General features: G+C 35.0%; 1 long non-coding RNA gene across 4 annotated transcripts; it reads left to right on the plus strand.

The window, feature by feature from the left end:
- Positions 1-445: 445 nt before the first annotated feature.
- Positions 446-4,773, plus strand: LOC105773489 (uncharacterized). Of its 4 annotated transcripts, none has more exons than XR_008196613.1 (3): positions 485-1,220; positions 3,430-3,501; positions 4,471-4,773. It is a non-coding gene; the product is annotated as an uncharacterized LOC105773489 (long non-coding RNA). The 4 variants fall into 4 exon arrangements; XR_008196611.1 differs by having other exon boundaries at positions 487-1,220; positions 4,466-4,773; XR_001127070.2 differs by lacking the exon at positions 3,430-3,501 and having other exon boundaries at positions 446-1,220; positions 4,466-4,773.
- The last annotated feature ends 2,998 nt before the right edge of the window (positions 4,774-7,771 follow it).

Genomic DNA, 7,771 nt, shown 5'->3' on the forward strand with positions numbered 1-7,771 from the left:
ATAGAAAGCTTACGTGCTTCTGGTAGAATCCATTTTAATCGATTTAACGACCAATAGAAAATTGGGCGAGTTAGGCTTAATACTTAGTTCGCTCAAGCGTGACTGAAAAGTAAGATTTCATCACGTTTCGAGATCTCAAAATAAGATTGTCGATCATATGGCCAAAATAGCTTCAAGTGGATTGGGTAATATACAACTATTTGGAGAGCCTCCAAATTCAGTATGAAATATACTGATAGTTGAGCGTAATATTGTTTCTTTACGTTGCTAGTCCTTTAAAAATGTAATCGATTTGTACGGTAGTAATTGCATTAAATGATTTTCTTTTTCGTTCTAGGGAATTGTGATGCTTTCTAGATTTGTAATTAAATTATTTTTTGAATTGTTATTTTGTCCCTTCTTCGCTAAATATTCTATTTTCTGTTTTCAATTAATGTTTTTTGGAAATCACCAACTGATGCATTTAATACTTGGAGAAAAAGAAAACAAACAGTTACAAGCCATCGATCATCGTCTGTCCTTACAATTGTCTTTCAACAATTGGCCGACCAAACGAATCCTCGAGGATCATAGAAACAATAAAGAAAACAAAAGAAAACTATCAACAAAGCTAAAGAAAAGGGAAAAAAAAAAACCTAAAACAAGGAAACAAAAGGACCCTAAGCCTGAAAGCGTACTTTCATCTTCAAGAAACTACCATAACCCTTCCTTGCATCAGTGAACCATAAAGGCACCCAAACCATCCTAGATTTCCAAATATAGTCACTTTGTTCCCCAGCCTCCCCATATGCCATAGAGTTCATCGAACTATCAGTCGCCTTTTACATCCGGACTCAATCGCCACAAACCTACTTTCCTTTTACAGGCCCCCTCCTCTCACGATCAACGAGCCTTTCCACCTCCATCGAGGCTTCCTCCATCCAATAAACAAGGTAATCATATTTTTAGCTTTCTATCACCAACCCATGCGTCGTTTCATTTGCCATTCGAGGTACGAATCTGAACTGTATACTTCTAAATTTGGCACTCTTCCCTTAATATCTTTTATCAAATTGCTTATGTTCGATCTGTCTTCTTTTGCAAATTTTAGTTTTTTTTACCACCGTTAAAGCGTTTTCTTCTACGCAAACATCTCTAAACCCCAGTTCCTCTGTGAAGATGACTACCTGTAAACATGCTCGCGCCTCTGCCATAATCGGATTCAGAACATTCTCCCATGGGTAAATACACGTTGCCATCACCAACCCCTCTTTATTTCGTGCTATAATCCTCGAACTTGATTTATGCAACTTTTGATGATAAAAGGCATCAAAGTTAATCTTAATTACATCACTCTCTGATAGTTCCCAACTATCAAATTTTGGCCTTTGCATGACCCCAGATAACTCTCCCAACTGCTCAATTTTTAAGCAATAGCCATTAATAAACACCACTGTGTCTTGTACCCGCTTCCTTATCCCCTCATGAAGAACCTTGTTTCGATTATACCATAAGGCCCAAAAAGAAATAGCTAATTTTCTGCACATTAACATGCTGCTACTTCCAAATTCCATTACTAACCACTGTTTCCAATTTTGTTCCATATTGGTAGTCGAGAAAACCACTCATATTTCCTACAGGACTTGCTTCGTGAAGACATAATCCCATAATAGGCTGGACAAAGAGTATTCACTGCAAGCCTCCGTGACTTCAATGCACACAACGTAGGCACAAATTCATTAGCTATTTTCCATAGATTAATACGAATTTTGCTGGGAATATCAATACTCCACAATCTTGTATAAAAATTAATTAGGTTCACAAATTGCAATGTATTATTACCTCCCAGAAAATTATCCCCCTCTGTAATGATCCACTTGTACCCAGTCTTCGTTGTATACTCTCATGTATTATCATCCCTCCAGATCACTTCATTTGTGTGGACACTATTAACTAGTGGAATTAATAATATCCTCTCCAACTGCTCGTCACCAAATAAATCTCGGATAACATCACGCTTCTAAGTAACCGCTTTCATATCGATTAGATATGAAACAGTAGTATATCTAATATAAATGTTTTGAAGTTGCACTCTACCATCTCCAGGACTAGGTAACCATGTATTATTCCAAATGTTCACAACTAAACCATCCCCAACCTTCTAGCCTATACCATTCTCTAGCAGCCTTCGGGCCCTCAAAATACTCCGCCAAGTATACGAAGGGTAAGAGCCCAAACATGCACTTATGAAATCCCCTCGTGGATAAAACTTTGCTTTCATTACTCGTGCAAACAAACTATTGGGCTTTGTAACCAATTTCTATCCTTGTTTCACTAATAGGACCATATTAAACTTTGAAAGCTCTTTAAACCCCAATCCCCCTTGCGCTTTGAGAATGCACATAGCACTCAAATTGCACCGATGTATACCTTTATTGATTTTCGTATTGCGCCACCAAAACTTGCACATCATAGTTTCCAATTCATGACACAATGTAATAGGAAACATAAATCTAACGAGCTAATAGTTAGGGGTGTCGGAGACTGCATTCCCAGGACTCCATTCCTGTAAATCGAACTTGTAAATATTTTAATAAAAATATTTACTAAGTTAGTTGAGTAGTTAATTAGATTTTGGTTAAGTGAATTTGGATGATTTATAAGTTGTTAAGGTGTAGGGATCAAATTGTATAAGTATTAGAAGTTGAATTATAGATTAAAAATTAATTAAAGGGACTAAAGAAGCAATTATACCTTTGTTCCATTAAGTGGACAACATTAATGATGATTACATATATATATGTTAACTTATTATATATTATATGTTATATTATATAATAAGAAATATATATGTATATATATGTTATAATATTAATAAAATAAAGTACAATAAAACAAAACAAAAGAAAAAAGAGAACATGCAAATTAAAAAGAAAATAAAGAAAGAGAGAAAAGCAAAGGAGAAAGATGCATGGCTATAGGGACTTTAGGGTTCATATTCAAAATTAGTTAGTCAATTTAGTCCCTTTTTGTAATTTTTATATTTTTGGAATCTCGATATTTAGTACTACCCGACTCATGTTGCAATTTTAGCATTGATTAAGATTTTAAATGTTGTTAATGTTGAATAGTTTTAGTATTAGGGATTAAATTGATAGATTTTAAGCTAGAAATGGAAATGGATTAAATTGTAGAACAAATTGTAAATTTTGAGTAATAGGGACTAAATTGTGAAAAATTCAAATTTTAGGGTTTAATTGAAAATAAGGAGCTAAATTTAGCTTAAAGCAAAATTAGTATAAAAATATAGGATTAAATATAAAGAATAAAAATTAGTCTCGGTTTAGAGACTAAATTAGAATTTAAGCAAATATTGAGTAAAAAGTAAAATATTTAATGTGAAATTGAATTGTGTTGTATTGACGTATTTTAATTATTTTAATTTCGTAGCTAACATCGTACTAGAATCCTCGACTAAAAAGGGGAAGGATAAAATCGACGTCGAATAGCTCGAAATCTATGGTTTGTATTTCTATAAACCGAACATAGTTGTTAATTGTTGTATTTTGAATTAATGCATACGGTAAGTGGTTGAGGTGAACATTTTGGCACTTTGATAGTGAATTGAAATTATAGTTGATTAAAATGGATTGAATTGGTATGTACATTATGAATGTATTGATTATTTGAATTGAAATGAATAAATGAGTAAATGTGATAATGTGCAAATATGAGAATTGGATATTGGTTGTATTTGAAAAGTGAAATGAAACCCTATTAACCGTATTGGGCTGAGTCAGATATAGATGGCATGCCATAGGATAGGAAGAGTTCAAGGATTTCTTTGACTTCGAGTCGATGAGGCACTAGGTGTCAATTTGCTTCGGTTTAACGTATGAGACACTAGGTGTCAATTTATATAGCGCTGGACGCAGTTATTACTTCGGATTTATCTGATGAGGCACTAGGTGTCAAACTTGTGTGTTGGTTGGATCCGTGTATCCGTCCGAGTCCAAGTCGTGTTAATAGGGGTAAATAAATAATAAAATTTTATAATTGATATTGAAATGACATGATGTGTGAAATGGAAATGAGATAATGGATTGAAAATGAAATGTGAAATATGTTGTGAACAAATGGAATATATGAGTTATGTACTCATGAATTGAATATGGAATGGATAATGCCATTATTTAAATTAAATGTGGATTGATATGTGAAAAGCTATTTATATAGCTAGTGATGTGTATTGAGATATTTGTTAAACAAATCAAATATGATAGCACGTGAAAATTGAATATGGTATGAAATGATATGGTAATATGCATGGAATTGAAATAATAGTTTATGGCAATTATAAGCTTAGACAATAGTATGTTCATATAATTCAAATTATGCATTCTTGTACCATTATGTCTTTAATTGTTCAAATTATAGAAATGTCACTAAGTTTTACTCAGCGTACGGTTTTGTTTTCTGTGCGTAGGTTAGGTGCTTCTTTTTTGATCGCTAACTCAACATCCAACAACAATCCCGGTCTCAAATGTGGTTATGTTTATCTTTTTTAATGGCATGTACGTAGGATGTGTTTAGTTTTTAATGAATTTAGTATATGTGATGTAATTGAGTTTAAGTATAATATTGGTTTGGTATATATATAAACTTATGTTTGTGTTTGGAGCCATAATTTGGCATGTTAATTTGAACCAAGACTTGTTAGGTGTTGTGAATTTAAGTTTGATGTTTTAGGTAGATATAAACTAGGCCAAATTGATTGATTTTGGCATGTTTAAAGCTTTGATTTGAATAATGCATGGATGATATGTTTTGATGATATAACATGTGGCACCAATGAGGGTACATTGGTTAGGCATATTAGGTGATGAATTTAGTATATTGTGGGCATGTTTAATTGTGTTTTCAATAGGTTAAACGATTGGTAATTGAGTTGATTAGTGCCCAAGTAAGTAGGAACTGGTAAACTTGAGTTTAAGGTACTTTTGGGTGCACACGGCCTGGCCACACGAGCGTGTGTCACATATGGGCAACACACATGGGCTTGTGACCCAAGTCAGAGAGTTACACGGTCTGGCCACACGGGTGTGTGACCCCTGCCATTGAAATTTTTTTAACTTTTTCCTAAATTTTTCAAATGTTCTTGATTTAGTCTTGAATCATTTCTAAAGTGATTCTAAGGTCACGAGGGCTTGAATAAGGGAAAATATGCATGTTTAATGATGGGTTATGTTATGATTATTGAAATGTTTTGAAATGAATGATTTAGGTTACGTTACACGGCCTGGCCACACGAGCGTGTGTCACATATGGGCAACACACATGGGCTTGTGACCCAAGTCAGAGAGTTACACGGTCTGGCCACACGGGTGTGTGACCCCTGCCATTGAAATTTTTTTAACTTTTTCCTAAATTTTTCAAATGTTCTTGATTTAGTCCTGAATCATTTCTAAAGTGATTCTAAGGTCACGAGGGCTTGAATAAGGGAAAATATGCATGTTTAATGATGGGTTATGTTATGATTATTGAAATGTTTTGAAATGAATGATTTAGGTTACGTTTACTCGGTAATACTCCTAAATCCTATTTTGGCGATGGATACGGGTTAGGGTGTTACAATAAAACATTGCATTGCATAAATCGGGATGACTTGCAAAATTGACATTATGAACACCTTATTCCCCCAATGACAATTTACGCACACTCTAACTATTCATCTTTCTGACGAATCTTTCTTTTATATCTACAAAGCATGCTTTTTTCTACGTCCCACCATCGTTGGCAAACCAATATACCTTTCTGGATTATCTGAGATTTGCATCCCTAACGCTCTTCCTACCTGTTCATGCACCTAATGACCTACATTACCACTAAAATAAATAAACAATTTATCAAAGTTAATTAACTGTCTCGATACCTCTTCATACTTAGTCACCATTGGTTTTATTGTGTTAGCCCCCTCAATCGAGGCTTCGCCAAACAAGATGCTACCATTAGCAAAAAAATAGATGTGAAACTGAGAACCCACTTTTTCCCACCCTTGCCCCACAAATCCTCCACTCCCATCTAACCATATCTAACCATATTAAACAACATTGAAAACCCCTCAGCACAAATGATGAACAAGTATGGGCTCAGAGGGTTCTCTTGCCTCAACCCTCTTTTAGGCCTAAATTCTTCCTCCTAAATCTCATTTGACACCACTGAATATGATACACTAGTAACGCACCTCATTACTAGTGAAATCCATGCATTACCAAAACCTAGTCAACTCATCATTTTTCCAGAAAGCTCCATTCAACTCTGTCATAAGCCTTACTCATATCAAGCTTTAAAGCAAAAGAGCCAGTCAAACCCTCATTATTCTTCTTAAAAGAGTGCAAAATCTTGTAGGCTACAAGAATCTTATCAATAATCTGCCTACCCGACACAAATGCACATTGTGTTTTATCAATACAAACACTGAGGGCCCTTTGAAATCTATTAAATACCACTTTCGAGATAACGTTGTAAATCACATTACAAAGGCTAATAGGCTTAAGTTGGCCCATGTTTTTCAATGTAGGTACTTTAGGAGTAAGCACAATATTTTTACGATTCACTTCCTTTAAGTCTCTTCAACCATTCAGCACTTCCAAACAGTACTTAGCAACCTCTTCCTTACCACATGCCAAAAATTTTGATAGAAAAGTGCTGGAAAACCATCCTTGCCAGACGTCTTGAGTGGAGCCATAGTTTTAATCGCCCCCACCATCTCATCTACTTTAAACTCAGCCATCAATTCCTTATTTAGGCTTTCTAAAATACATGGTTGAACTCTAGTAAGTAACCAATCACAACTTCTCATTGGTATTGATGAAAGAAAATCTTTGAAATAACCTGTTGCTAGACCAACAATCTCCTATTCCCCACTAACCCAAGCCCTACTTCCACCCTCCAATCCCTTAACAATATTCTTTTTTTTTCGAGAAGAGGCAAAACTATGAAAGAACGAGGTATTATGATCTCCCATCCAAAGCCAATTGAATCTTACTCTCTGCTCCCAAAACAACTCTTCCCTATCAACTTCCAAATTCAACATCAATTTAACTTCAGTAATCTCTGCCAAGACCTTCTCACTCAACTCTTCTCCGTTCACCTTACTTACTCTAAAACTTAAATTCATCTCCCAACATTTTTTTAAATGATCTTTGAAACCTTCTTCCAAAACACAATTATCATTAAACCGAAACTGCAAATGTCCCGAAGTTGATCGGAACCCCCTACTTCCCTCCGTATCAACTGCAACCGGACAATGATTTGAGAAACTATGTTGGAGATGATTCACCGAATATCCAAAAAATAGATCCCACCACCCTTAATCAGCAACCCCTTATCTAACCTCTCATTTATATTGTTTTCAATTAACCTTCCCCTTTTTCATGCAAACCATTGTCCAAAAAAACCTAAATCACTCAAACCACACTCCAACAATTCCCAAAAGGCCAACATTTGCTTCTCGTCACGGAGATATCCTCCCTTTTTTTCGAATGAAAACATCATCTCATTAAAATCTCCCAAAATTAACCACGACAACCTATTGTTATTTTTCATTTGCCTTAATACATTCTACAATTCCTTTCTAACATGCTCCACAAGGGAACCATAGAAACCTGTAAATCTCCAAACCGCCCTATTATCTCCCTCATCCACTTCTATGTCATTAAGCAAATTCGGAAAACTTCTTAAAGAAATGGTCAAACCCTCCTTCCACAATAAAGACAATCCCCTTTTTGTC

This window comes from Gossypium raimondii, chromosome 6 (assembly GCF_025698545.1).
Source record: "Gossypium raimondii isolate GPD5lz chromosome 6, ASM2569854v1, whole genome shotgun sequence".
NCBI classification, from domain to species: Eukaryota; Viridiplantae; Streptophyta; class Magnoliopsida; order Malvales; family Malvaceae; genus Gossypium; species Gossypium raimondii.